Below are 27882 nucleotides of genomic sequence, written 5' to 3'. Positions count from 1 at the left end.
AACACGCACATTTGCACAAATGTGTGCTTGTGTGCAGACAAGGAAAAACAAACAGGAGTCTACCGTGTGTGTGTGTGTGTGTGTGTGTGTGTGAGGCAGACAGAGAGTAAACTTTAGATAGCACTTTGGGGCTGCCCCCACACACTTTGCACACATGCATGCATATACAGACATGTTCCGGTATTCTCACACAAGTGCACACTTGCCTATGCACGCCCCCCCACAGACTCACATACACATGCTCACAAAATCGACTTGCGCACACTCCTTCACACAGAGGCCCAGACGCACCTTTTGACACACTGATCGGTTCAAGTGCATATGACTGTGTACGCACAGACACGTACAAATATACACACGCAAGTGCGCCGGTGGAGACACACACCCGCACAGTGCACAGCTACAAAACTGGTCTCTCTCGCACACAGCTGTGTTAGCCACAGACGTTTCCTGGGCTGCCCCAGCACTGGGCTGATGCAATCGGCTTGGCTCCTGCTACACACCGATAACTCAGGGTATTTGTTTAAAAAAAAAGTCTTGCAAGGCAGGATCAGACAAAAAGCAACCCTGTCAGTGTGCACCTGCGCGGGGGGGGAGAGGGGGGTTCATCTCAGCAAAGCCAAGTCAAGGACATTCCCTTCTGCTCTCTGCAGTGTGCGTGTGTGTGTTTGTGTGATATTTGTTTCTGCTCTCTGCAGTGTGTGCGTACTGCTCTCTGAGGCATGTGTTTGTGTGACATTTGCTTCTGTTCTCTGCAGTGTGTGTGTGCTGCTCTCTCCAGAGTGTGTGTTTGTGTGACATTTGCTTCTGCTCTCTGCAGTGTGTGCGCGTGTGTGTGCTGCTCTCTGCAGAGTGTTTGTGTGACATTTGCTTCTGCTCTCTGTGGTGTATGTATAGTAGATGAGATGTAGCCGTGTTAGTCTGGGGTAGCTGAAGCAAAATGCAGGACAATGTAGCACTTTAAAGACTAACAAGATGGTTTATGTGTGCTGCTCTCTGCAGAATGTGTGTGTGTGTTTGTGTGACATTTGCTTCTGTTCTCTGCAGTGTGTGTGTGTGCTGCTCTCTCCAGAGTGTGTGTTTGTGTGACATTTGCTTCCGCTCTCTGCAGTGTGTGTGTGTGTGCTGCTCTCTGTAGAATGTGTGTGTGTTTGTGTGACATTTGCTTCTGCTCTCTGCAGTGTGTGTGTGTGTGCTGCTCTCTGTAGAATGTGTGTGTGTTTGTGTGACATTTGCTTCCGCTCTCTGCAGTGTGTGTGTGCTGCTCTCTGCAGAATGTGTGTGTGTTTGTGTGACATTTGCTTCCGCTCTCTGCAGTGTGTGTGTGTGTGCTGCTCTCTGTAGAATGTGTGTGTGTTTGTGTGACATTTGCTTCCGCTCTCTGCAGTGTGTGTGTGCTGCTCTCTGCAGAATGTGTGTGTGTTTGTGTGACATTTGCTTCTGCTCTCTGCGGTGTGTGCACATGTGTGTGCTGCTCTCTGCAGTGTGTGTGTGCTGCTCTCTGCAGAATGTGTGTGTGTTTGTGTGACATTTGCTTCCGCTCTCTGCAGTGTGTGTGTGCTGCTCTCTGCAGAATGTGTGTGTGTTTGTGTGACATTTGCTTCTGCTCTCTGCGGTGTGTGCACGTGTGTGTGCTGCTCTCTGCAGTGTGTTTGTGTGACATTTGCTTCCGCTCTCTGCAGTGTGTGTGCTGCTCTCTGCAGAATGTGTGTGTGTTTCTGTGACATTTGCTTCTGCTCTCTGAGTGTGCGCGTGTGTTAGCTGTTACTCCAGGAAACAACATTTCCTACAGTCCCAGGCGGTAGGAGTTCCCCAGGCCTTCTGGAGGAAGTGGCTGGTTTTATTTAATCACACGCTGCTTTCGACAATCGCTTTTGCCGTTAGCTCCTCCCCTTCTTATCTCAGAGGGGAAAGAAGCAAACGAGTTAGGGAGCCCACGAGCTGCTGGGGTGGCACTGAGACCCCTCCCGGCTGCTGCTCTACGGCCATTGCGGAGCGCCAGCTGGCTTGTAGCTCCCGCGGTAGAGGCTCCTGCACTAAGCTCCAGAGGGCCCCGATTCGGGTTCCACCCACAGGACAGGTGAGATGTGCAGGCTGCTGTGATGTGAACATCCGCAAAGTCTAGGAGGGGCCCCCCAAAAGGCATCCACAACTGACACAACCCCGCCTCAGCCCCCCGCAAGGGTAGTTGGGTGTGTCCCGTCTCACCCACCCAGAACGGGTGTATCTACCACAAGTACAGCGCCCAGCAACCATGAGTCTCATCCAGAACTCAGACCTCCCAGGTCCATGTCTAACACACACGGACCAGCCACACGTAGGGTTGCCAGATGGTTGGAACAAAAATACCAAAACCCACCCCCTTAAAAAAAAAAAAAAAAAAAAAACACCGAGGAAAAAATTCTGTTGAAGAGGAAAAAAAGGGGGAGACCAAAATTGTTGAGCAAAAAAAAAAAAAAGACTCCAAGGACTTATTAAGCCAAAAAAAAAAATTAAAATAAAACAGCATTAAAATAGCATGTCCCCTTTAAGTGCAGGAATAGGAACAGGGGAGAAGTTGAGCACTAAGACCCAGGGGAAGCATTGCTTTGGCTGGCAGCCTTTGAACCAGGTAAGGATGGGGGCTGGGGTCGGGAGGCTGGGGGTGTTGGGGGCCAGAAGCGGTGTTGGGGGGGGGCAGGAGGCTGAGTGTTTGTAGGGGTGCCAGGTGCCCGGCATCTTCGCCTCCTGGCCAGGGAAAAATTCAGAAAATACCGGACAGCTCAGGTATCCGGCATTCTCTGAATTTTTTTACCGGACAGGAGCCGAAAACCGGACTGTCCGGGTGAATCCCGGACACCTGGCAACCCTACGAGCAGATCTAACACGCATACACCCCAAGAGCACCTGGGCATCGCAGCTAACCTCTGTGCATCAGAACCCCTGCGTGCTGCCCACGCTCTGCAGGGACTCACTGGGCACGTTCCAGCCAGCCGGGATGGCGTCTCTTTCTGAAAAACAAACCCTGACCCGCCCCCAAGTTCTGGCCTTGCAGCAGGGACGGTGGGGCTCAGAGCGATCCCTTCTGAGCAGAGCGGGTGACACGCCCGGGGGTGTTTCCGACCCACTGTGCACAGGCTACAGGGAGCATGGAGACAGGAGGGCCCGGGGAGGGAGCCGGGCCATTGCAGCTGTGTGCTTCAGGGCCTTGCCGGATCGGGGCCTTTACCCACAGACTAATTCAACCAGCCCATTCGCAGCTGTTCTGCGGCAGTGAGCGCTGCCGGCCGGGCACAATCCAGGCCAGGACAAGGTTTAAAGAGCCCCCGGCTCTGCCACGTGGATGGAGGCTGACAAAAGTAGCCTGGATCCCGATAGCCCGCGTGATCCCGAAGCTGGGGAACGGGTCGGGTCGGGGGTGCGATCCCGGCTCCGTGTCCTTTTTCCACCCTTCCCCCCACATTCTCAGCCACGGTTTTGACTCGGGTCCTTTCTTCTGCAAAGAACGGGGGCCCGATCCTGCCTGCTCTCTATTGTCAAGCGATGCCCCCTAGGGGCCGCATCCCGCCCCCCCTCCCCGACACATACTGAGTAGCATCTTTCTCTTGGAGGACTCGCTCCGTGGGGCGCTGAGGAGCAAGCGGCCACGCAGCAGGAAGGGGGGCGGCAGGACGGGCCCCCTCCTCGGGGCTCGCCCGTGATTATTTACGCACAAACCGCAGCACCAGCTTGGGCCCCCGCCCGAAGGAACTGACGGAAGGGGCCCCCCACAGCTAACCAGCGTGCCCCTAGCCGGCCCCTCCCTCGCTCCCAATAGGGCGTCTAGGGCTGTCAATAGCAGCTAGCCAGGAGGGGCTCTTGGAATCGGTCACTGCAGGGGCAAACGGCCGTCTGACAGGACCACTCATCCTTGGCAAAGCAGGGTGGACCCGCTGCCTTCGCCTGCCTCCCCGGAGCCTCAGTACCTCAGGCCTCCAGAGCAAGGCCTCAGCTCCCCAGCCCTGCCTGCCGCTCCCCAGCCCCGCTCTGTATCAGGAACCCTCCAGCTTCCCAGACAGCCAGGTCCCTCCTGCTCCACCGCAGGAGCAAGCAGGAGTGAGTCTTCTCTGCCCAGGAGCCCTTATTTATACAGCCCTCAGCTGGGCCCTGATTGGCTGCTACCACAGCTCCTGGCTCCTTAGCCCCGCCCTCTCCCAGGGCTGGATTTAACCCTTCTCAACCCAGTGCGGGGCCGAGGCCCCGTCCCAACTAGTATGTCCAAAGACGGGAGTAACTTGTCACGTGCAGGGCCAGTGTTAAGGCCGGTTGAGGCAGGGGGGATGCGGACTCCCTTTTGTCGTGAGGGAACCGTTCTGCGTCCTTATTCGGTCCTCGCTTGGGCGAGTTTAATCTGCAAGTCAGTTGCAGCTCTGCCGTTTCTCGGTTTTCAGGCATTGAAGTGTGTGTGTAGGAGGGTGGCTACTTGGAAATCCATCACTGAATGTCCAGGGAGGTTAAAATGTTCCGGGCAGGTCTGTGTGTGGTACCGTTCCTGCCGGCTGACGTGTGTCCCTTTGGCGCAGAGACAGGCCGCTCTGGCCAATGTCCGTGGCAGAGGGGCATGGCTGGCATAGACCACGTTAGTGGACGTGCAGGCGGATGAGCCCCTGATGTGGGTAGGGCCTGTGATGGCGTCACTTGTGTAGATGTGTGCACAGAGTTGGCACCAGGGTTTGTGGCAGGGGTGGGGTCCCGGGCGAGTGTGTCTGTGCTGCTGGGGCGTGTTCATCTCAGGTTGCGGGGCTGTCTGGAGGCGAGGACTGGCCCGCCTCCCAAGGCCTGCGAGAGCACGGGGCAGGGTGCAGACTGTCAGGGATGCGCAGGAGGGGGTGGAGCTGGGGGCTGTCAAAGCAAAGCCCCTCTCTCGTTGCACCAGAGAACCGCATGGCAGGAGAGCAGAGCCCCCCGGGGTGCTACTGCATGGACTTCGGGGATGAATCCGCCCAGACACAGGACGGGGGCTCTTTCTGTACCACCCGTACAATATGGAGGGTTCCCCATCCGCCTTGTGTTAAACCCTGGGCTGGAAGCCAGCAAAGGAGGCAGGGAACGGTTGCCCTCAATTTCGCAGTGGCGGAGAATTGCAACCGGGCTAAGATGGGCATGAGGATTTCAGCAGGGGCAAGGGGAAGGGGACTTTCCGGGGTGCGGCTGAGGAGGCGGGGGAGAGAGAGCAGGAGACTGAGAGCTCAGGAGCCAGGCCTGGCTCCAGTGATGTCTCTCTTTGCGAGTCAAAATCAGAGAGGCAGGGAGGCTGGAAAACGGGATGAGTGAGCCCGTGAAGGGAGCTGGAGCCGGGCAGAGGAGATGGAAAGGGGCAGAGGGAGAGGCTGAGCCGCGACTCGAGGAAGGGAGGATAATGCACAGAGAAGGAAGAAAGGTCAGGGATGGAGCTCTGCAGCAGCCATAGCAAGAAACCTTCCCCTCTCGCCTTGTCAATTCCACCATTCCCAGCTCTGGCAGCCGCCTGGCCTGGACCAGACTCTCTTGTCAGTTTCAAATCTCCGCGTATTTCCCCCTCCTGATGGCATTTCCCCGCTGCTGGCGTGTAGCCCCCAAAGGGGCTCGCCGACAGCCTGGGGGATCGATGCGGGGCTGCATGGTCGTCCCGGGTGAGCCCTTTTCACGAGGGGCCAGCCCCTCCGGTGGCTGCACGTCTCTGCTCTCCTTCCCCTGGGGGAAGGCCGGGCGGTGGAGGCCTGTGGATGAAAGGGAAGTCGGAGAGAGCCTTGAAACGAACATTTCATGCCCCATCAGTTTCCTGCCTCTTTGGACTGACACCGCAGCCGTCCATCCTCTGCCCAGGGGTCACTGTCCCACGGAGCGGCGCTGAGACCACCGACAGCGAGAGATAAGAGCAAGGGAGCTCCACAGCCAGAGCTGCGCGCCAGCTGGCGTACAGCTCAAGCTGTGGCGGCTCCTCCCCAAAGTCCCAGGTTCAAATCTGCCCCGTGGTGGTTACAATCACTTCCCCATCACAGGAGTCTCTCAGCCCCCAGGAATTGCTTCTGTTACCCCACAGGTCTGTAACCCTGCTGGGTGCCAATTTACCCACCCAACCATGGGGTTCCAAGTCTCTTGGACTTCACTCCTCCCTACACCAGGGCTGTTAGAGCCATAGTAGGAACAGATCTCTATTCCAAAGACCCGTCTACTATTACTTGAGCTACCGGCGAACCACCGCTAGCAGTATGGCCCCTATGACACACAGCTCAGATGTTCTAAGTCTGTCCAGCAGAGGGCTGCACCCACCTGTGCCTCCCAGCCAGTTCATTGCAGTCTTTGCCTGCCTCACAGCACCATAGGCCCTGACTCAGGCAAGCAGGTAAGCCTGGGCATATGTCCTAGTGAGTCAAGGACTGTAAGCACAGCGGGGGATGCTGTCATGCATCGGGGACTCTGTTTGGCGGCTGAGCGTGTCCAATCTGGTGGAGCTGGGGGCTGCAGTGCAGGGGCCGGATCGGGAAGTCCCGGCCACAGTGTTGCATTTTCAGATTTCCTGAGAACAAAGCAAAATATCAAACCTAGAAGGCTGGGGGTGGAGGGAAGTATCCACAGAGAAATCAGCACCACCGAGTTCCCCATGAGGGGCGGCGTGGCTGAAAGCAGGAAGCCCTGTTTGCCCAGGAGGTCCGAAACAAGGCCCTTCACCCCGCCGCGCGGCCGGTCAGGGAGGAAGTGGCAGGGAAATCGAAGCCAAGTGTGAACGTCTCCAGAACAACAGCCCATTTCCAGCTCACGCCCCACCTCCCCCGGCCTGATTCATCCCAACAAAGCTGAAAAGTTTGTCTCTGCCTCTCACTGGGGACTTGGCTTCCCGCATTCACACTCCTGGTGAACCCAAGCGCGAGTAATGTGCCAGTGCCGGGAGAGAAAGGCAAACAGGGTCACGCGCTCCCTCGCTGCTGCTCGCCGCCCTCCTTTGCCAGTCCAGACTTTTATGTGTTTGACGGATTTCTCCCCTCTCCTTTTTGAATCCGCCTCCCGGACACGTGCAGCCCCAGGCTGGGATTTCAGGAAAGGTTAAAAGCTGCAAGAGCAGGGGTGTGCCTCGTGCAAACCCGGGTGTGTTTGTGTGGCCGTGTGGCCGTCCTGCATCTGCTGCTGATGGGAATCAGAGCCTCGCCACTGTGCACCAGAGGGCCTGGCCGGCCAGCCGACACGGGGGGTTGATCTTGGGGCAGGAGGATGTTGCTTCTGCCCCAGCTGTTTCTATAAAGCTCCCGGTGCCTTTGGAGAACCGCATCGCAGCAGCCGGGATGTGCTACCGGGCCAGGAATTTGGCTTAGGAGCCCCAGCTGGGTGATCCAGGCTTCGGCCCAGAGTCAGACTTCCCCAGTGTTTGGGGTTCTTTGTGTCTGGGGTCCAGTCTCCATGGCATTCAGTAGGGGGCGCTGTTCCCTCTGGGCGGGTATGGAAGCAAAGCCACCAAGGGATGCTAGGGGCTGCTGTGCAGCAGGTGTCACAGTAGGGGGCGCTCTCCTGCCTCTCTGCCCCTAGGGGATGCTGTGCAGCAGGTGACTCAGTAGGGGGTCGCTTTCCTGACTCTCCGTCCCTAGGGGGCGCTGTGCAACAGGTGACTCAGTAGGGGGCGCTCTCCTGCCTCTCTGCCCCTAGGGGATGCTGTGCAGCAGGTGACTCAGTAGGGGGCGCTCTCCTGCTTCTCTGCCCCTAGGGGATGCTATGCAGCAGGTGACTCAGTAGGGGGCGCTCTCCTGCTTCTCTGCCCCTAGGGGGTGCTATGCAGCAGGTGACTCAGTAGAAGGTGCTTTCCTGCCTCTCTGCCCCTAGGGGGTGCTGTGCAGCAGGTGACTCAGTAGGGGGCGCTCTCCTGCCTCTCTGCCCCTAGGGGATGCTGTGCAACAGGTGACTCAGTAGGGGGCGCTCTCCTGCCTCTCTGCCCCTAGGGGATGCTGTGCAACAGGTGACTCAGCAGGGGGCGCTCTCCTGCCTCTCTGCCCCTAGGGGATGCTGTGCAACAGGTGATTCTGTAGGGGGCGCTCTCCTGCCTCTCTGCCCCTAGGGGATGCTGTGCAACAGGTGACTCAGTAGGGGGCGCTCTCCTGCCTCTCTGCCCCTAGGGGATGCTGTGCAACAGGTGATTCAGTAGGGGGCGCTCTCCTGCCTCTCTGCCCCTAGGGGGTGCTATGCAGCAGTTGCCTCAGCAGGGGGCGCTCTCCTGACTCTCCGGCCCTAGGGGGTGCTGTGCAACAGGTGATTCAGTGGGGGGCGCTCTCCTGCCTCTCCGGCCCTAGGGGGTGCTGTGCAGCAGGTGATTCAGTGGGGGGCGCTCTCCTGACTCTCCGGCCCTAGGGGGTGCTGTGCAGCAGGTGACCCAGCAGGGGGCGCTGTCCCGCCTCTTGGTATTGAACCAATGCCCTAGTGCAGTGCTTGGGGGTGCCATGCTACCCATATTCCCAACCAGCTGTCACCCTAACGATCCGGTGGTATTTTTCACACAGGTAGAAGTGACGGCCGTATTGCTCATCTAGCTTATTCCAAGATAACTAGGAAGTCCTCCTCCCTTTCTCCTGCAGATTCAGTTAGATGCAGCATCTCTCCCTTGCTGTTGCTGTGCGCTGTTAAAGAGCCCTCCTGTTGTGCCCCAGAGGTGGCTGCATGCTGGTGGAACGGTGCCTGCAGAGACACAGCAAAAGGTTTTTGTGGCCTGCTGGGATAAAAGGTGCTGTGTAAGGAGGTATATTTATTGTTGCTGCTGTTGTTTATGCAGTGACAGGCTGCCTCCCAAAGACAATGTCAAGGAATTAAAACAGTTGATTTTTAAAACACAAAAGCCGGCGTATCTCTGTCAATCGCTCCTCAGAGGAATCTGGCTAACGATGAGCACCTCTCATTAACTTGCCCTTTTCCCTGGAGCGCGGAGACCAGGTTTTGAACATCCTCAGGTTACAGCTCCACTCCGGTTGTCTTCATGTTCGCAAGAACGTAAGAACGGCCACACTCAGTCAGACCAAAGGGCCTTTCTGCCGACAGCGGCCAATGCCAGGTGCCCCAGAGGCAATGAACAGAACGGGGAACCACCACGTGATCCCGCCCTGTCACCCATTTCCAGCCTCTCACAAACAGAGGTTAGGGACACCCTTCTTACCCATCCTGGCTAATAGCCACTGATGGACCTAACCTCCATGAATGTATCTCACTATTTCTGAACCCTGTTGAAGTTCTGGTCTTTACCACATCCTCTGGCGAGGAGTTCCACAGGTTGACTGTGCGCTGCATGAAGAAAAACTTCCCTTTGTTTGTTTTAAACCCATTAATTTAACATGGTGCCCCCTAGTTCTTATGATATGGGGGAAATAAATAACTTTTCCTTCTTCACTTTCTGCACACCTGGCGTGATTTTATAGACCTCTCTCCTAGCCCCCCTCAGTTTCCTCTTTTCTAAGCTGAAGAGTCCCCGTCTTTTTCACCTCTCTTCAGAGGGCAGCCGTTCCAAACTCCTCGTCATTTTTGTTGCCCTTTTTTGAACCTTTTCCAGTGCCAAGAGAGCTTTTTGGAGAAGGGGCGACCACACCTGTATGCAGTATTCAAGATGCAGATGTACCATGGTTTTATATCCCGTACCCCCCCTCTGTATGTACCACCATCCACACACGCCCAAGCACACACCACGCACTTATCGTGTGTGTGTGCTCCCCCACAATCCCAGCTCCCACGGTCACGGCAACCCACACGTGCCCCCAAACACAGGACACCCTCTTTTGTGTTGCCCCCCCCACACACACTGCTCATCCACTTTCCAGGTGTGATCACACACACACACCCCCCACACGCAGACCCGCAACTCCCCCTCCCCTCGGCCGAGGTCACGAGCGAACTTCCGGGGCTGCGATTCCTTATGCATCCCTGCTCTAACGTGGCCTGACAGGCCAGTTCATTTGGTACCTCACACATAAGTGATCTGAACTGCCTGCTATTTTCGTTGATGCTAATTTGCTCTGTGTTTGGCGCGGGTTCACGCTCCGGTCAGCCTTGCCTGATACTATATTCCCGTTTGTCCCAGTAAAGGTTTGCCTGTCAGCTCTGCTTAGTCTCCACGTGCTTTATGAACTGTGAATGCACCACAGCCTGGGACTGGCACATGTGAGCGGGCAGCCTTTTGCCAGAACCGCAGTGGCTAGGAATGGGAGATGGGGGGACCAGAAGGGAAGGGGGGTGGCGCACGTGCTCCCGCCCGGTTATCTCTGAGCGGGGGGATCAGGAGGAGGAGGAAAGGACCCAATGCCAAGGAGAGATTCTGTCCCACTGGGGAAACCCAGCTCTCAGCACACGGGTGGAAATGCAGAGTAACACTTCATCACATGGGGTGCGCACCCAGTAAACTCCACCCCACCACCGGGGGTTCCCATCCTGGCACACCCCAAACAGGTGGCAGAATGAGGCTTCTTTGGCCGGCCCGTCGCAGGAACAAGGCTCTTCCAAGACGGGAAAGTGACTTCCCATTCCTTACGGGTACGGTCCTATTGCAGCCTGGGTCCCTGCCAGCTCTTCGCATGGCTCCCGGCTGGCTTTTGCCGCAATGCAGCCAGCCCTTGCCGGGGCTGCGCGCCACGGCACCCCCACTCCCTTTCCCCTCTGCGTCAATCACATCCCAAGCTTTTGCTGCAAGCCCACAAACCTGTTTTAGGCTCCTGGTGTCCCCCTGAAGAGCATAAGAACATCAGAACGGCCAGACGGGGTCAGACCAAAGTCCATCCAGCCCAGTGTCCTGTCTGCCCACAGTGGCCAATGCCAGGTGCCCCAGAGGGAGGGAACAGAACAGGGAATCATCCAGTGATCACCCACCTCCAGAGAAACAGAGGCTAGGGACACCATTCCTACCCATCCTGGCTAATAGCCATTGATAGACCTCATCTCCATGAATCTGTCCAGCTCTTTTTGGAGCCCTGGGCTTCACCAAATCCTCTGGCAAGGAGTTCCACAGGTTGACTGTGGGCTGAGTGAAAAAAAAATTTCTTTCGTTTGTTTTAAACCTGCTGCCTATTCATTTCATTTGATGACCCCTAGCTCTTATATTGTGGGACTATGTAATTAACTTTCCCTTATTCACTTTCTGCACGCCAGTCATGATTTTATAGACCTCTGTCCTAGCCCCCCTGAGTCTCCTCTTTTCTAAGCTGAAAAGTCCAAGTCTTTTTAATCTGTCTTCACACGGGACCCACTGCAAACCCCTGTCAGAGGTGAGCCGGGCGGAAGGACGCTCACGTCTCACAAGACACTGCATCGCAGACCCAGTGGGAGTAGCCAGTGGCTTTTCGCTCCCTCGGGGAACGTGGCCCGCTTTGAACCACGGCCGCCTGTCACGCGGCAGATGAGCCTGCCCCCTCCGCCAAGGGGGAGCCGGACACAGCCCGAGAGGTGCCTGCGGGAATGGAATTCAGACTCTGGAACGCTCTGCCAACGCCGGGCAGCGTCCCCCAGGATCGCACCCCGATGGCCCCTCTGCCGTCTGCTCCGGCCTCCCTGAAGCAGCCACGCGGAACAGCCACGCCGTGGGCAGCGAACGGGGTGTTTAAGCCACGGGAAAGGAGACGACCACTGCAGTCACTCCGGATTGACACCGGCTCTCTGTCCGGCCCTAAATCTCCCCCACTTAGGCTACGGGAAATCTCCAGGGTTGGTTATGTCATAGAACTGGCTGGCCCCAAGGGCCGAGTGGCGTAACGTCCCCAGCTTCTGGGCCCTTCCAGCCACTGACTCCAGGGGCCTTAACAAGCAAAACCCTTAAACAAGGAGACAGGGCAGATTTCAAAGGGGCAGTGACTTGACCAAGGTTACACAGAGCTAGTGGCAGAGCTAGTGGCAGAGGTGAGAAGAGACACACACCCCCTCCGGAGGCCGGAATGTCAGTGCTCTGCTCTAACCACTAGACCCTCCTGTCCCTTTCCACAGCCAGCAATTAACCCAGCCTTCCAGGCAGCTGCTCCCCTCTGCCCTGCTCACTGTCCCCCAAAATCTGCCCCACAGCTGGGAACAGGATCCTTAAGAGCCTTCTTCTGCTCTAACCACTAGACATTCCTTCCCTTCCAGAGCCAGGAGCAGAACACAAAGGGCTGACACCCGAGCCCCTCCTCAAGTCACTCGTCTGCTGCATCGTTTCCTCAAAATGGTTCCTTCCCTGTTCCGTGGTCCAGCTGCCCAGCCCCAGAATGCAACGCTCCGGGGGTGTCGCCAGGCAAACGGGGCCCCCGGGGGCTGAGCCGTACAGCGTGGCTCTCCCAGGAGCACAGAGTAAGAGCTGCTTTAGAAAATCAGGCACCATCCTTTTCCATGGGGGGCTCTTGCAGCCGGCTCATCCAAACCACCCAACACACACACCCCTGCACCAGGTGGGCTGGGAGCAGCCAGCAGGGCAGGCGAGAAGCAGCCATGTGTCCCCCTAGCTCCCTCGGACGGGATGCCCCGAATCCCAGCCCCAGTGAGCAGCCGAGCCGTGGTGCCACGCCGCAGGGACCTTGCGGCACAGCGTGAGTGGGACCCCAAGACGGCCCGAGGTCTCTTCCCACCCTAGGAGTTATGAGTCTATGCCCTGGAGGAGGGGCAGCACGCGCAATGAATCACAGATTTGTGTGTGTGAGACAGCAGGGAACACAACCAGGGTCTATGAGCCAAACTCTGGCTTCGGCTGGCCCCAGGCGTCACAGCGTAACCCACCCGCCTGGCAGGGAGCGACCCCATTATGGGATCTGTGCGGGGGGGCAGGCATGGAGTGTCTCTGGATCACAATTAGCCCCCCCCCACCAAGCATCTGGACCTGGGGGTACAGAACCGGGGCAGGACCCCACGAAGGGACGTGTAGTACCGGCAGGCAGAACCGAACCTGGGACCTCCGGAGCTTGGTGCACGAGCCCCTCTCGCTCTCCGTCTGGGGTCCCACTGCCGTTCCATGGGAAAACCCACCCCCTCAGCAGGTGTGGGCATTACCCCAGCAGCCAGGACAGCTGCTTTCCGAAGAGCCAGGTGGCCTGGGAGAAGCTGAGCCCGGGTTCACGCAGCAGGCGGGTTTGTCTCCACGCTGACGCATTTTGCAGCAGGGTTGCTTCCTGTTTTCCCCGCGTCCGCTCAGCCGAGTGGCTGGTGAGCCGACTAGCTAGCGGAGAGGTGTCCACAGAGGGAGACTCTCCGGGCGGTTCAGCCAGGGGTGAAAGTCACTTGCATTTCTTCCAGGTGCCATCCTCCCGTACCCCCTGGGGGTGTGAATATTCCTAGGAAGCATCTTTTAAAATGACTTTAAATTGTGCTGCTGGCAGGACAGGCGGCTCGAATACGGCGCAGAGGGGAAGTCAGCCAGCCTGTAACTTAAAATCGAATGGGGGGGGGGTCCCGATCTCTGCTTACACACTGAATATAAAACCGCTTGATTTCTGCAAAAGGATCCCCCTTCGCCGCCTACAAGCGAGGCCCAGACAGTACGACTGGTCCCATCAGGCCAGACTTGAATCTATGACAAAAAGCACCGGCTGACACCCGCAGAGGGGCTGGGATGGAAAACCCTGTGAATGGCAAACACCCGGAATGAGAGGGCGCGGGGCGGGTTTACAGCGCGCCTGGGCAGAGAAAGGACCGGAGGGGGCTGAGAGCAGCTTTGCTCATGGCAAGCGTGTGGCTGTGGGGCCGTGAGTCTCCACCTGCAGCTCGCAGGCCAGTCGGCCACAGCTGCAGGGCATGGCACACGCTCAGGGCCATACGGGTCGTGCGTATAGATGTACAGTGCGGATGTGGCCCACGTCACACACCGAGAGCTGCATATAAGGACACAAGAACAGCCAGACGGGGTCAGACCAAAGGTCCATCCAGCCCCGTGTCCTGTCTGCCCCCAGTGGCCAAGGCCCGGGGCCCCAGAGGATGTTAACAGAACAGGGAACCATCAAGCGGTCACTCCCTTGTCATCCATTCCCAGCCTCTGACAAACAGAAGCCAGGGACACCATCCCTACCCAGCCTGGCTAATAGCCACTGATGGACCAGACCTCCATGAATGTATCTAGCTCTTTTTGGAACCCTGCTAAAGTCCTGGTCTTCACAACATCCTCTGGCGAGGAGTTCCACAGGTTGTCTGTGTGCTTTATGAAGAAAAACTTCCTTTGGTTCTTTGAAACCTGCTCCCTAGTCATTTCATTTGGTGGCCCCCTATGTGGCGCACAATGGCAAAGAGGGTGATAGTCATTGCTCTGCTCTTGTGTCTACTCAACCTGAGCATCACCCAGGCCCTATGAATTCAAGGCTCTCAGTGAGCAGACACCTGCAATGCAAAGGCCAGTTCTCACCGGATGCCTCTGTCTCAGGGGGTGGTTTTGGGGGAGGCGGACCGGAGCACGGCAGCATCTGCAGGAAGCCCTGCTGCGTGTTTTGACAGAAACAGCACATGCAAGCCCGTGCCAGGGGGCGGGGGGAGTTAGGGAGCAGAGGGATGTGAGGGGAGGGGCTGGGGGGAGAGATAAGGGAGGGAAGACCAGTTGTGGGCAAAGGTCGGGGAAGGGAAACATGGAGGCCAGATGGGAAAGAATGGATCAGGCTCATAAGAACATAACATAAGAACATAAGAACGGCCGTACTGGGTCAGACCAAAGGTCCATCTAGCCCAGTAACCTGTCTGCCGACAGTGGCCAGCACCAGGTGCCCCAGAGGGGGTGGACCGAAGACAACGATCAAGCGATTTGTCTCCTCCCATCCCTCTCCAGCCTCTGACAAACAGAGGCCAGGGACACCATTTTATCCCCTGGCTAATCTAGCTTCTCTTTAAACTCTATTATAGTCCTAGCCTTCACAGCCTCCTCTGGCAAGGAGTTCCACAGGTTGACTACACCTGTGGAACTCCTTGCCAGAGGAGGCTGTGAAGGCTAGGACTAGAATAGGCTCACATCCTCCCTTGACCTTACCACCCCTGGGGGGGGCAACATGAGGGGAGGAGAGCTGGGGGCTGTCTGTGTGGGGGGTGGCTGCAGGGAACACAGCAGCCGTGCAAGAGACCCCCCAGTAAATAGCTCGTCCCTTGCTCTTTAAACAGCCCATTAACAGCTCTTTAAATACCTCCCCTTTAAATAGCTCCCCCTCTTGAAAAAGTCCAGGCCAGCTCTTTAAATAGGTCCCTGATGATTCTTTAAATATCCCCCCTTGTCTTTTGGGGGGTGCACCCCTTTACTGTCACCTCTGGTCACCGCTGAAAATCTCTGCGAGCAGGAGACGAGACGCTGTTGCTTTCGGCTGTATCGACGCACTGACCCAGGACACCGCGACTCAGGTGGACTCAGTCTCAACTTTAGGGGACTCCCGTGGGACCTGGCCTGCTTCAATTTCCGTTGGTTTCTTGGATGTTCTTGATCAGGGGTCTCAAACCCCCGGCCTGCGGGAGTCCAGGTGGGCGGGGAGGGGAGGCCTGTCCATTTCTGTCCCTCAAGCCCCGCCCCTTTGCACCACTGCCCCGCCCTCTCCCCCCCAGGGCACCCCATCCCTGAGGACACGGCCTCTGGGATGACTGGGGGGAGCTGGCGTGGGGCGGGGGCAGCATGATAGTTCTCCGTTCTCTGCCCAGGCTGAGCCGTGCGATTTGACTCTCTGTTGTCTGCCCGGGGCCTCGCACGGAAGGCACTAGTGCAAATCGCTCCCGCGAGCCCCTCGAGGCCTTCTGCAGAGGGGAGAGCGGCCACACAGACACACTCACACACAGACACACACGCAAACACACACACAGACACACACACACTAAGATGCACTCACACACCGACATACACACAGAGACACACACACTCAGACACATACACACAGTCACACACAGGCACACACACAGACACACTCACACAGAGACACACACGCAAACACAGACACACACACACAGATGCACATGCACACACAGACACTCAAACTCACAGAAACACACTCACAGATGCACACATGCGCACATACAGACATAGACACACACTCAAACACAGACACACACACACAGATGCACATGCACACACAGACACTCAAACTCACAGAAACACACTCACAGATGCACACATGCGCACATACAGACACACATTCAAACACACACACTCAGATGCACACACGCACTCACACACACAGAGACACACTCAGGTGTACAGACACATGCACACACATGCATATTTTTCAAATGCACATGCACACTCAGGTGTACGCACACATGTACACACACATTCAGATGCACTCACACTCACTCACACACTAAGCTGCACACACACATTTTCAAAAGCACATGCAAACACTCATGCATGCACACATGTGCACACACAACTACGCTCAGAAGCACACACTCAGCCTCACACACATTTTCAAATGCACACGCACACCCTCAGATGCACACACAGCTACGCATACACAGAGCACAAAGAAAGCAAAAGCAACTCTGTCTGCAGGACAGATTCCTCATCACTGGGCTACTCCAGTCGCAGGAGGCTGATAAATAAATCAACCCCCGCTGAACTATTGGCATCGGCATGTGACATCCCCGAGTGAAAGGAATTCCCACAGGGCAGGAAAGGACCCCGAGGGGGCGTCTATACTGCACCGGAGCTCGCAATAAGCTATGCAATGTGAGCGATGCAGTGTCGACTCCACACTTACTTTGAAATCACCCGCTATTCCGAAACGCCCCTTGCTCCTTGTGGAACGAGGTTTACAGGGATGTCGAGCCCGGTCTATTTCAAAATAACGGGCGCTCTCAAAGGACGCAGGACAGCGATCTCGGGTTACCTCTGGTCTCCTGAAATAGCGCGGCAGGGTAGACAGAGCCTCAGAGCTCTAGTTCAGTCCCCTGCACTCAAGGCAGGTCTCCGATTATAGGCTAGATTCTGTCCCTAAAGGGTGTTTGTCCATCAGGCTCTTAAAAGTCTCCAGCGATGGAGATTCCACCACCCCCCTAGGCAATTTATTCCAGTGTTTCACTCCCCTGACAGGTAGGAAGTTTTTCCTAATGTCCAACCTAAACCTCCCTTGCTGCAGTTTAAGCCAGCTATATAGTTTGTGGGGGGAGACAGGTAAATCCTTGGGCACGTCCCGTGCCTCAGTTTCCCCATCTGTGGACTAGAGCCAGTGATCCTGCTCTCCTGTGAAAAGCGCTTTGCGATCGCCCAGCGACGAGGGAGGGGGTATTATTCATTAGTATCATGAGAAGATCCTTCATTAATTCCTCCCATTAAAGATGAATACAAAGTGGCCGTGGGCTTACTTCCCTGGGCCACGCTCTGCCTTGAAAACCAGCCACTGAGCCGCCCGACAATAATGTCAATTACACACGCACAGATCACTTTTTAATGAGCCACGTCTTGAGACGTTTAGCGGGAGCAAGGAATACGCCCCCTGCCAGCCCGGATTTGTTCACTGCCTCGTTCCTGCAAAGTCACGCCATGGTGCTAATCCCCCCGCGGGGGCCAGCTTCTCGCTCTCCCTTTCTAAGCCCCCTCCCCGGCCCCCACAGCCAGAAGCTCCCCATTTGAGGTCCTCGGGAAAGAACGAGGCTCCATCCATGCCCTGCTTCCTACCACCAGGTGCCTCGACTCTGTGCTAATGGATTGTGGTCAGGGCTTGGGCACCACACACGGACCTGGAGGGTGGGCTTGCCAGATGCTTTCACCAAAATCCCGAACATGGCAAAACAAAAGAAAACCTGGGAGACCAAACTTGAGTGCAAAAAAAAAAAAAAAAAAAAAAAAAAACTGGTACTGCACCTTTAAGAATCCCCTCGCTCCTCGTTTCCCCCACGCCAGACGTGGCAAGGGAAGATTGTCCCCACTGGCCTTCCATCCAAGAGAAACATGGACATGGGTTTTTTTTGGGGTTGCCAGATGATTTAACCAAAAATACCAAACCACCCCCCGTCCGCCGCAAAAATAAATGGGGAAAAAATTCTGTTGAGGGGGGGAAAAGGGGGGAGACCAAAGTTGTTGAGCAAAAAAAAAAAAAATCCTGAGAGTTATTAAACAACCCACCCACCCCGCAAACAGCATTAAAACAGCATGGCCCCTTTAAGAAGGTGCAGAGTCAGAATAGGGATAGGAAGAGGGAGCGGTTGAGCACTAAGACCCAGGGAAGGCATTGCTTCCCCTTGCTCAGGTCTTTAGGCTTTTTGCTGGTGGCCATCTTGTTTTCTTGATCGAGCCAGAAGGCAGCTTCCCTGGGGAAACAGGTAAGCAGGGGACCCGGGGGGGGCGGGGGCTCGGACCAGTTGCTGAGTGTCTCATACGGTTGCCAGGTGTCCTGTATTTTCGCCTCCTGGCAGGGGAAAAAACCCAGAAAATACCGGACATTTTAGGTGTTCGGTATTTTCTGAATTTTTTTTACCGGATAGGAGGTGAAAATACCGGACACCTGGCAACCCTATCTGAAGCTACGTCCACCCTGCGCCTATTTGCGGCAGAAATATGCTAACGAGGGACTTATTTGCATGAGTCGCAATGCCGTTAGCATATTTTCTGCTGTTACTTTTTGCACAAAGGGGTTTTTGCGCAAAAAGAAGCAGTGGGGACGTTTCCTGTTTGTGCAAAAACCCCTTGCACAAAAAGAAACAGCAGAAAATATGCTAATGACATGGCGACTCATGCAAATGAGTCCCTCATTAGCATATTTTCTGCCGCAAAAATGCGCAGGGTAGATGTAGCCTGTGCAGCACCTCCGGGAAGCCAATTGCACCAGATGCTGGTACAACTCACTAGAAGAGGCCTTGCCCCACAATGCCTGCTGACAACGCACCACAGCTGTGTCTACATTAGCATGATCTTGCACAAAAGCGGCCGCTCTTGCGCAAAAACATGCTGCCTGTCTACACTGGCGGGGAGTTCTTGCGCAAGAACACGGACGTTCTAATGTAAGAAATCAGGGCTTCTTGCGCAAGGACTATGATGCTTCCGCTCCGGAAGAAGCCCTCTTGTGCAACTGTTCTTGCGCAAGAGGCCAGTGTAGACGGCCACCATGAATTTCTTGCGCAAGAGAGCGGCTAGACTGGCACGGATGCTTTTGTGCAAAAGCACATCTCTTGCGCAAAAGCACATGCCAGTGCAGACGCTCTCTTGCGCAAATACTTTAACGCAAAAACTTTTGCGTGAAAAGTATTTGCGCAAAATCTTGCCAATGTAGACGTAGCCAACCTGTGGGTAACACAAATCAGGCCACTCGCCCGGGGGAGGGGTGAGCATCGGAGCGCAGAGCCAGCTGCAATTTTGTGATCCATTTTTGTGTTCTGTCAGTGTCTGCGGTGCCATATGAATCAAAACCAAGTCCAGTTTTGGGGACTCCGCCGAAGACACTGCGAAAGGCCGGGGGGGTCAGACCGTGCTGAGAAACTGACCTCAGAAAACCAAGCCCTGCGAAGGCATCTCATTTACCCGCTCGAGAGAGAGAGCGTGGAGTGTAGGTCTCTGAAAACATCCACTCCATGTGCAGCGCCTGTCAAAAAAGCAAACAAAATGTTAGGAATCATTAAAAAAAGAACAGGGAATAAGACAGAGAATCTCTTATTGCCTCTATACATCCATGGTGCGCCCACAGCTTGAATACTGCGTACAGATGTGGTCGCCTCATCTCCAAAAAGCTCTCTTGGCATTGGAAAAGGTTCAGAAAAAGGCAACAAAAATGATGAGGGGTTTGGAACAGCTGCCCTCTGAAGAGCGATTAAAAAGACTGGGACTTTTCAGCCTAGAAAGAAGGAGACTAGGGGGGCATAGGATAGAGTCTATAAAATCATGACAGGTGTGGAGAAAGTGAATTAGGAAAAGTTATTTACTTGTTCCCATAACATACCCCTCTGAAATCATAAGAATTAGGGGTCACCAAATGAAATTAATCGGTAGCAGGTTTAAAACAAAGGGAAGTATTTCTTCATGCAGCACGCAGTCAACCTGTGGAACTCCTTGCCAGAGGATGGTGTGCAGGCCAGGACTTCTACAGGGTTCAAAAAAGTGCTGGATAGATTCATGGAGGTTACGTCCATCAATGGCTATTAGCCAGGATGGGTAAGGATGGTGTCCCTAGCCTCTGTTTGTCTGGAAATGGGAGACAGGGGAGGGATCACTGGATGGTTCCCTGTTCTGTTCCCTCCCTCTGGGGCCCCTGGCATTGGCCACTGTGGGCAGACAGGACATGGGGCTAGATGGACCGTTGGTCTGACCTAGTGTGATGGTTTTTATCTCAAGTGGTTCTCCTGTGAACTGAGACACCCCAAATCCTAGACTCCTAAGGTTGGAAGAGACGTCAGAAGATCACTGAGTCCAACCCCCTGGTCCAGATCCCTCGTCTCTTGGGAAAACTTCACTCTAAGTGTTTGTGATCGTCAGTCAGACGGGATCTGAGTTGATCGGTGCCACGTAGCCCCCTTGTCGGGGGGCAGAGAGACCCGCTAGCCGCCGCGTGACCTTACCGCGACATTTGCAAAGGGACAGTGGTCCCCTCCGGCGTGCTACACAATCTCTGCCTGCCGCCCCCTGGAAGAGTTACTCCGCTTTGCTGCCCGCACAGGGATCCTGCCCACGCTCTCAGCTGGCTCGACCGCCGGCCGTGACGCCACCCCCGCTCCGCGGCAAGCCACACGACTCACGTCCTGCGCCTGATCATCTCATGCAAGGAGACAAGAGCCCGCCAAGCAAAGGTCAGCGCGCGGGGGAGAGGCAGGCAGTTCGGAGGCCGCCCTAACCTTTCAGCTCCGTCCCTACCTGCCTCCGCTTCCCCCACCCTGTCCCCTCCGCGCCCATCACACTGCTCCGGGCCAGGCTGGCCCACGTGGCATTCCCATCACATGACAGTCTCCAGCCCAGTTGTGTGGGGCTGGCAGCCCCACGTCGGGAGGAATGAACAGGCCCAGACCCAGCGGGGCTGAGATTGGACACAGGGAGAAATCGGCGGGTTGAGGAACATTTTTCTCCCCCGTTTCCAGGGCGGTTCAGTTGGCGGGCAGCTCCTCTGCCTAGGGGCAGTGAGAGGTTGATACATAAGAACATAAGAATGGCCGTACTGGGTCAGACCAAAGGTCCATCTAGCCCAGTATCCTGTCTGCCGACAGTGGCCAGCACCAGGTGCCCCAGAGAGGGTGGACCGAAGACAATGATCAAGCGATTTGTCTCCTGCCATCCCGCTCCAGCCTCTGACAAACAGAGGCCAAGGACACCATTTTATCCCCTGGCTAATGGCCTTTTATGGACCTAACCTCCATGAATTTATCCAGCTTCTCTTTAAACTCTATTATAGTCCTAGCCTTCACCGCCTCCTCTGGCAAGGAGTTCCACAGGTTGATGGACACAGCTCAGCCACCGGAAATGGTAGCACGCAGGAACCTGTCGGGGAAGATTCTGACCAGCCCAGGCACTCCGTGATGGGTTTCAAAGTGGCCGTTCTCTTGCAGAATAATCTCAGGGCCCTGCTAGAGAGAGAGAGAGACGGCAGGTCTGCTCTTCTTGTGTACATCCACCTGGGGACTGAACACCCAAATGGCATCAAAAGCTAAGTAGGGGGCATTTCCAGCCCACTCTATTAGCCTCACGGAGCACGGGCACTGCAACTGACGGGGTTTTGTTGTTTCTCCTCCCCTCGTTTTGTTTTATATTTATCCCTCTGTGCCCCTTGCTCCACTCCTCTGAAGAAGTGGGCTGTGCCCACGAAAGCTCGTGATGCCATCTATATATTTTTTCTTAGTCTCCAAGGTGCTACAGGACCACGCGTTGTTCAAGTTTTTCCCCTCAGTGTCGATGCAGCTCCATCAACAGACGAACGCTTTTATCGACCTGCCTACTGCTGCTCGGGGAGTGGATTACATGAAGGCGATGGAAAAACCCCTTCTGCCGCTATAGAAAGTGTCTATATACTATGGCGATCCAGCAACATCGCTACAGTTCCATTGTACCCAGTGGCTACAGCTACACTACGAGTTTTCTTGGCAACAAATATGCTAATGAGGGACTAATTTGCATGAGTCGTGATCTCATTTGCATCTTTTCTGCCGATCTGTTCTTTTTCACTGGGGTTTTTGCGCAAAAACAAGCAGTGTGGGGCTACGTCTAGACTGGCATGATTTTCCGGAAATGCTTTTAACAGAAACGTTTTTTCTGTTAAAAGCATTTGAGGAAAAGAGCGTCTAGATTGACAGGATGCTTTTCCGCAAAAGCACTTTTTGCAGAAAAGCATCCGTGGCCAATCTAGACGCGCTTTTCCGCAAAAAAGCCCCGATTGTCATTTTCGCGATCAGGGCTTTTGTGTGGAAAACAAATCTGAGCTGTCTACACTGGCCCTTTTGCGCAAAAGGACTTTTGCCTGAACGGGAGCAGCATAGTATTTCCGCAGGAGGCACTGATTTCTTACAGTAGGAAGTCAGTGCTTTTGCAGAAATTCAAGCGGCCAGTGTAGACAGCTGGCAAGTTTTTCTGGAAAAGCGGCTGATTTTCCAGAAAAACTGGCCAGTTTAGACACAGCCTGGATGTTTTCTTTTGGCACAAAACCCCCTTTTCCTGCAAGAGCCTTCAGGAGACCTGTGTTAGCTCCACAGTCTCTTCCCTGGCAGGCAGAGGGGGCATTACTCAAACCCACCACCATGCATTCTGCAGGCGAACGCCTTATCCCCTAAGCCATGCCGGAATCCACCCCTACTGCCCTATTTCTGGCAGGTCCTTTATGCTCCCTGCCTCTGGCCACTTCACGAGAGAGAGGGGACTTGAACCAACTATCCTACCCTCCCCAGGTGAGCGCCCAAACCCCTAACCCACGCCAGAACCCTTTTCTTGCTGGAAAAGGGGGTTTTGTGCAAAAAGAAAACATCCACACTGCTTGTTTTTGCGCGAAAACTCTAGCGAAAAAAACAGCTCGGCAGAAAATATGCACATGAGATCACGACTCATGCAAATGAGTCCCTCGTTAGCACATTTTTTGCAGAGAAAACTTGTTGTGTAGACATAGCCACAGTGTAGACATAGCTAGAGCTAGGGTTAAGGTGGTTTCTCCTAGCTCCTGGTTGTACGTCTAATCCGGGGATCACAGCATATCCCCAAAGTCCCTCCAAACTTCGGTTTACCTCCCTGCCGAAACAGAGCTCAATGGCAGGTCCCTACTCACGGGTGAGGAAAGGTCCTAAATGGATGATATTTGCCAAGTGCAGTGGCCAAGATTTTAAAGATGAGGGCTGTGTCTAGACTGGCCAGTTTTTCCAGAAAATCAGCCGCTTTTCCGGAAAAACTTGCCAGCTGTCTACACTGGCTGCTTGAATTTCCGCAAAAGCACTGACTTCCTACTGTCTGAAATCAGTGCTCTTTGCAGAAATACTATGCTGCTCCTGTTCAGGCAAAAGTCCCTTTTGCACAAAACTTTTGCACAGAGGGGCCAGTGTAGACAGCTCAGATTTGTTTTGCGCAAAAAAGCCCCGATGGCGAAAATGGTGATCGGGGCTTTTTTGCAGAAAAGCGCGTCTAGATTGGCCACGGATGCTTTTCTGCAAAAAGTGCTTTTGTGGAAAAGCGTCCGTGCCAATCTAGACGCTCTTTTCCGAAAATGCTTTTAACGGAAAAACTTTCCCGTTAAAAGCATTTCCGGAAAATCATGCCAGTCTAGACGTAGCCCAGGTGTCTACAATCTGGCTCTGAAACCAAGATTTTGGTGTCGAAACGAGTAGCCAGATTTTCGAAGTTGCTAAGCACCCATCCGCTTCCACTGATGTCACTGGGGTCACCGGCTGCCCTCGCCCTGTGCCTAGACCCCCTTCGCGGGCCTGACTCCCCCTCCCCTTTCACACAGACGTCTCCCAAAGCCCCTGGCTCTTGCCACTGAGAAATGCTGCGTCCGTTTCAGGGCCCCGTCCGCGCCCAGGGGTGTATTTCGCTGCCCCGCGCCGGGTTCTGCCGTGCGCAGGGCTCAGGGCAGAGCCGGTTCTTCTCTCCGGGCGGGGGGGCAATTCCGAAAAAGTGGGAAAAATGTCAGTCGGGGAGGAACCGGAACGAAACGGTTCCCACCGTTTGGCCAATCAAAGCGTTCCAAACAGCACTTGGGGTCCAAACCCATTTCATTCAACCCCAGACTCAGGGCGTCCCGGCTGGGCGGGAGACCAGCCAATAGCGATCGTCCCACCCAGCGGCTTCCAGACGTTCTTTCTCGTGACCCAGTTGGGGAACATCGTTGACGGAGTGCAGGCTCCGGGGTGGGGCTCAGAGAGGGAGGGGGGCTCTGGCTTTGGGGGCAGGGCTGGGGCGGGAGGGGCTAAGGCAGCTTCCTGCCTCTCCTGGCCCCGCAGACCAGGCTGCACCCCAGAAGCAGCTGCCAGCAGGTTCCCAGCCAATGGGAGGGCGGAGCTAGTGTTTGGGGCAGGGGCAGTGCGGGGAGCCCTGTGTGCTTTCCCCCTCCCCCCTCACCTAGGAGCCGGGCCTGCTGCGGCTGCTTCTGGGGTGCAGCGCAGTCTGCGGTGCCGGGACAGGCAGGGAGCTGCCTTGGCCCCCCACTGCTCCCCTGATCCCCCTGCAGCACCGAGCCCCAGTGCCCAACACCCCCCCACCCGGCGCTGGGGCGCGCCCCCTCCGTGTAAAACCGCTGCTCTAACCTGACCCGCTGCACAACACAGACCAGAGAACGCTCCCCTACCCTGCCCCCCCAAATCTTTCCTGCTGGATTTTGAGCTCTTTTTAAAACTACTTTTAAATTAAAGGCAACTTCAAAACAAAAACGTGTTCCTAATTAGAAAACGTTTCCAGTTTTTCAGATTTGGTGGACACAATGTGGTGAACACAAGAACGGCCAGACTGGCTCAGCCCAAAGGGCCATGTAGCCCAGTGTCCTGTCTGCCCACAGTGGCCAGTACCAGGTGCCCCAGAGGCAATTAACAGAACAGGGATCAAATCTCCCGTCATCCATTCCCAACCTCTGACAAACAGAGACTAGGGGCACCATCCTGTCTATCCTACATGCATTTATCTAGTTCTTTTTTAATCCTTCATAGTTTTGCCATCCTTTGGCAAGGAGTTCCACAGGTTGACTGTGTGAAGACAAACTTCCTCTTGTTTTAAACCTGCTGCCTATTCAGTTCATTGATCCCAGTTCTTGTGTTAAGGGAAGGAGTAAATAACACATCCTTATTTACATTTTCCACACCCTCATGATTTTACAGACCTCAATCTATATCCGCCCTTAGTCATCTCTTTTCCAAGCTGAAAAGTCCCAGTCTTATTCATCTCTCCTGACGTGGAAGCCGTTCCAAACCCTTTGATCTTTTTCATTGCCCTTTTCTGTACCTTTTTGAATTCCAACCGATCTTTTTTGAGATGGGGCAGCCAGATGTGTGGGCAATATTCAAGATGAGGAAGTACCGTGGATTTGTATAAAGGCAATAGGTTATTTGCTGTCTTCTTGTTGATCCCTTTGCTAATGATTTCCAATGTCCAGTTGGCTTTCTGGAGTGCTGCTGGGTAGCGGGGGGATGTTTTCAGGAAAGTATCCGCAATGGGCTCCAAGGAAATGACCCACATGTGTGGAACGTTTCGGTTTGGCCAGATCTGCAGCCTGGTTGCCAAAAAAAGAACCAAATTCCGCGGCGTCTGTGAAGGCCCCGAATGCGCGGTGCAAGCTGAAGGGAGGCCCATCCGCCCGGTGCGGAGAGGCAGCCCCCTCTGGGGATGCGGTTCGCAGGGCCGGCTGGGATAGCAAACGGCAAAGGAAGATGCTGCCGCTCGGAGTGAATCCGGACTATCCGCGGAGTAACAGGAAGCCCCCGAGCCTGGCTCGGCGCTGGGCCCGGCCTCACGGCACCCCACTGCCCGGTGCCGCAGGGATCCGCTATTGCTGTGAGCAGAGACACTGAGAGATCTCAGTCCACGGGAGCAGATTTAGCGCTGTTTCCGCGACTCCCCTTGCCCGGTGCTTCCCCGCAGCGCTCTCCTGTGCGGGGTCCCGTCGTGCTGGCAGGACCGAGGCTTTTAGCCCCGCCGGGGTGAGGAGGGAACGGGCTGCAAAGCCTGCCAGACAGCTGCCTGGCCGGGTGCTTCCGTTCAGCGGGTAGGGCCGGGCTTAGCTCAGGATCGGGCCCCAGGGGGCCTCTCCTCACCCTGCCCTGGGAAGCCCCATTCCCGGCTCCACAATCCCAGGAGCATGGGGCAGTGCGGGGCAGAAACGGGCAGATCTGGAGCCGCAATTCAGGGCAGCCCAGAGCTGGGATGCCAGGCCCAATCCACCCTGGGAGGGGGCACGTTGCACCGCGCCGGTGCCAGGCTGGCTCCCTCGGATGCCTCCCTTGAGCACCCCCCGCGCCTCAGCCCCGAATCGCAACAGCCCGGCTGGCCCCCGAGACCGGGCTGAGCTCCCAGCCCCTCACGCACACCCCAACGCCAGGCAGGATGGGCCCCCGTGCTCCCTTCTCCTCTCCTCGCCCCGTTCAAACCCGGCCCCCAAAAGCAGGCCAGCAGCTTCCCCCGCCGGCGTCCCCCAGCCTGCTCCCCTCGTGGGGGCCAATTCCCTCTCCGCCCAGCCTTCAAATGCCCAACCTGACCCTCCACCTCCCAACGGGCCCTCCAGTCCGACCTCTACGGACGCAGAGCCTCTGGCGCCTGCGCTACTTCGGACTCTCCTGGGCACCAGAATGGGCTTCACAGTCCAGTAAAATCGAACCTCCGCCTCCACGTGGTTCTTCCCAATGGATTTCCCCGTCCACACACGCGAGAAGCAGGGCCTGCTGTCCCGTTCTGCCTCCCCGGCCTCCAGCCAGCGGGGTCCAGGTGCCCATGTTCCCGGGCCGGGCTGATCGGAACGTCCCAACCACGGCATCGGGCGAATCCCCCGGGAATTACCCCAGAGAGCTGCCCTTCTGCTTCAGAGTTTCGGCCTCCTCTTTGTGAATGAAGCGACGCCGGTCCCAGGCCACGGAGTGACCCAAAGACAACGGGCTACGAGGGCTGAAACTGACCAGGCTAAAGGGCGAGACTCGAGCGGTGTTATTTCCGCACATACATTATTTGCTTCTTGAGATTCGGTGCCTACAGACATCGGCTCTTTTTGCCAATCTCGGTGTCTAGGCTATCGGCAGCGGGATCTCTCAATCCACCTGCAGCGTGTCACCGGTTGTTTACACTGATCCGTGGCACAACGGGATCTTTGGGGACGGGAGACGCGAACCTTCATTACAAACCCCCACCAATGCATCGGTGCAATTTTAACAAAGGGGCTCCGTGGTGGTACCTCCCCAAGCGGGCTGGGAACCTCACAACTCTGGGGTGCTGCCGAGAGGAGACAGGAAGGCAGGGGGAATCGGTTTCCCTACGGAAATGAAATGGATTTCTTCTATCCAACGCTAGGGAAAGAAGCCGTCTTCTGGCAAGCAAGCTCCGATCACAGGCAATTGCTGGATTTGGCTCCAGAAAAATATGCCCGAAAGGTAGGGAGAGCAGCTTGTGTGATCTGAACCTGAGTGGGAAATCTGTTGGGGGCAGTGAATGGGATGCAGGCTGGAAGATGTGTCGCTAAAGACGCTGTTTGAAAACACCCAACACTTGGCATGTACTGGTCTGTCCCAAAGGTTTGCTTTTCTGGAGTATCCTCTCGTCCCTAGAAGAAAGACAGCTCTGCCCGGGACGGGGTAGGAAAATCCAGAGATGGGTTAATTCCCTTGGAAATCACATTGGCCCCCTCCTAGGTACCCCCCACGGCCCCTCAATAAACCTATCTGGTAAATGCCGTGTTGCTGTGTTGGGGGGAAAAACACCCTCCTGCCCTGTCTAGGAGACGGTACCGGGGTTTCGGGACTGCGCCCCACTCAGCCGGCCCGCCATACCCTCCAGACAGACACTCACTCACCCTGAGCGGCTCCCAGACCCTCTCGGCGATGCCCTGCGAGCGCCTCTGAAACTTTGCCACAACTTCAGACCGAGGCAGAAGTTCC

General features: G+C 55.7%; 1 long non-coding RNA gene across 1 annotated transcript; it reads right to left on the bottom strand.

The window, feature by feature from the left end:
• Positions 1-2428: 2428 nt before the first annotated feature.
• LOC112546388 (uncharacterized) lies at positions 2429-27882 on the bottom strand. The gene is made up of 4 exons (XR_003090081.2): positions 27798-27882; positions 19342-19439; positions 6271-6517; positions 2429-5717 (listed from the first exon to the last, which is right to left on the bottom strand). It is a non-coding gene; the product is annotated as an uncharacterized LOC112546388 (long non-coding RNA).

The sequence above is a fragment of the Pelodiscus sinensis genome, chromosome 5 (assembly GCF_049634645.1).
Source record: "Pelodiscus sinensis isolate JC-2024 chromosome 5, ASM4963464v1, whole genome shotgun sequence".
NCBI classification, from domain to species: domain Eukaryota; kingdom Metazoa; phylum Chordata; order Testudines; family Trionychidae; genus Pelodiscus; species Pelodiscus sinensis.
Note: the sequence above shows the minus strand (reverse complement) of the source record. Positions and strands in the feature narration are given on the sequence as shown.